Here is a 2,500-nt window from a genome sequence, read left to right as displayed (position 1 = left end):
GCTATTGCTGAGTCATTCAGAAGGGCTATGGGCAGCCTAACACGAAGTAGCAGACTTTCACGAAAAAAAAAAACGTTGAAATGGATGGAGTTAGCGGGCGATGTAATTAAGTGGATAGATGCTGATGTTATATTTCTACAACTGCTACAAAACAGTCCGTTACAAAAGACATTTTTGATAGAAAGAATCCGTCACTAGATATTATTTCTCCTTATTTACATAACATAGAGCCTGGATTTTACAATAGCTGTGGATTTCTTTGGATTTTCTGTTTCACAGTTATGTGGCAGCTAATTTCAAGTTACATTTTAACCTGCTAGCCACCACCAACGTGCATTTTCATGCATGTTTCATAAAATTATCCACAGCAAGACTTGCATGATAGGAGAAGAAGTTTTAATGAATGACGTATCAACAGTGAAATAACTACAGGTACAGTAGGAAGTTTTGCCAGATAAAATAGGACAGATCAACTAAGAAAACCGGGCAGAGGCCAGAACATGTGACAAACACAACATATGGCAAAGCAAAGACTCGAAAAACAAAAATAAGTGCATGTCTGGAAAAAAAAGAGAAAACAGAAAAACAACCACATATAGCACCAGGAAACAAGAAGATGGACCAAAAGTACAAAATAAAGAACACGGAATGGAGAGAAGCTAGCAGACCTCCATGTCACACTGCTTTTGTCAGCCACGTGATGTGTGTGACAAATAAAGCAATCGGAGTCGAACATTGGGTCCCCACGCTGGTGAAAGGGTAGTGATTTATAGTCTTTCTCCCCCGTCTGTGCTTTTAAAGCAGCATGTTATTGTTTACAGTTCTGAGTATGGCGTGTAGTACCCCCATTAACAGAGTTAGGACTGTGGCCACGGAAAAAGCATTGCTATTTTTATTATGTTTTGTACAAAACAGCCTGGACTGTACAGTAAGTACAATAATAGTGTTGTTAAGAGGAGGAGTGTAGAAGCCAGCCTGCTGAATTTGATCTTAAGTGTGTGGATTTTCAATCATACATAGGCTGAGCTTATGAAATACAAGGAGGGAAGAAACGAGAATGTATTAAGATTTTACGTAAAATGATATAAGATATAATAAGTGACATTTAGTTGTGTAGATTACTAGTGGAATAAGATTTTGCTATTCTCCATCACTTGTAGAAATGAGGGGTTACATAGCAGCATGAATTGCTTTGGTTTACCATACCCAAATTGAGGAAAGCAGACTAATTTTTTGTCTTTATAAAGACACATGCTTAACACTAAGGCTAAATATAGATAAAAAACGCATTTACATACGCATTTGGTCTTTACTCTACCCTTTTATAAGCTTTGACAGCAAGTATGCTTCATGGGAAAATGACCATCTTGCTGTTATAAAAATAGAAACTCCAGCCCTTAAACACTAAACGAGTCCCTTCGCGCACTGCCTAATGTCGGGATGGGACAGAGTGGGAGAGAGTGGAATGACGCCGGCTCGTTAAGGAGGGAGGCACAGCGAATATTTCATAAAAGCTTTTTTGTTGTTGTTGTTGAGTAAATAGCCTTAAGCCGTTCATTTATTCTGTGCTTAAACCATTAGAGCAGTGGAAAGAGAGTCGTTTTCATCTGAAGTATATGCTCCAGAGATTCATCCTAATGCAAGAACAGTGTAGCCCAGAATTCACATGCAGCAAACATGCATGCAGCTGGGACCTTGGTGCGCAACAATTAACGTCAATTCGTATACCTCTGCTGGTTCCTTCGGCAATACTGGGTCAAACATTTTTCAAGAGCACCCTTTTCATATGAAAATAACAAACGCATCTATTTTATACTGTAGGCTAGACATGCAAGTTGACAACATTATCCCCTACAGCTACCTCTATGAATGCCTTATTTATGGTCTTAGATAATAGCAGAGTGGCCTGTCTGGGCCAGCTGAGCAAGGAGTCCGGCCTGACCGACCATGTGAGGGAGCATTCAGAGTGCAATGCTTTTCTGCCTCTAAAAAAGCATGGGAAGCCTCTATTATTCTGAAGTTCAAGTGCTTAGTAAGCTCTTGTTGTATATTCTATACAGTCAAAAATGGCAGTGTGAATTTAACACTAAGAGGGTACTCTAGGACTAAATACAATCGAAAATATGTTAAATCAACTCGATGTGTCGCGTCTAACACTGCACTCTTTCCTGTGTAAGATCTGTCTGTTGTTAAATTTGGTCTTCCATTTTTCAGCAGTGATATTGTAAACTCAGCTGTCTGCTTGTAGCTGCGATGACCCATTGTAGAAAATGAGTTTCAAAAGTTTAAATGTTTCTTTTTTTACTCAAACAGATTTTTAACTTTTACCTCGTGTTAGACGCCTGATTTTTCTGGATGTGTATAGCACAGGATGGAAAAGCAGTGAGGCGCGTCAGGCAACCCTGGCAACAGCAGAGAGAGAGCAGTTCTGTCCAAAGTGATCACTCATTCACTGTAGAGGCTGTTTCACGAGACCTCAATTAACATCGCCATGTCTTTT

General features: G+C 39.5%; 1 protein-coding gene across 1 annotated transcript in view; it reads left to right on the top strand.

Annotated features, from left to right (window-relative positions):
• tenm1 (teneurin transmembrane protein 1) overlaps positions 1–2,500 on the top strand; it is a 299,549-nt gene that overhangs the window by 200,915 nt on the left and 96,134 nt on the right. The gene's annotated exons all lie outside the window — the stretch shown is intronic.

Source organism: Engraulis encrasicolus, chromosome 7 (assembly GCF_034702125.1).
Source record: "Engraulis encrasicolus isolate BLACKSEA-1 chromosome 7, IST_EnEncr_1.0, whole genome shotgun sequence".
In the NCBI taxonomy this organism is placed as follows: domain Eukaryota; kingdom Metazoa; phylum Chordata; class Actinopteri; order Clupeiformes; family Engraulidae; genus Engraulis; species Engraulis encrasicolus.
Note: the sequence above shows the minus strand (reverse complement) of the source record. Positions and strands in the feature narration are given on the sequence as shown.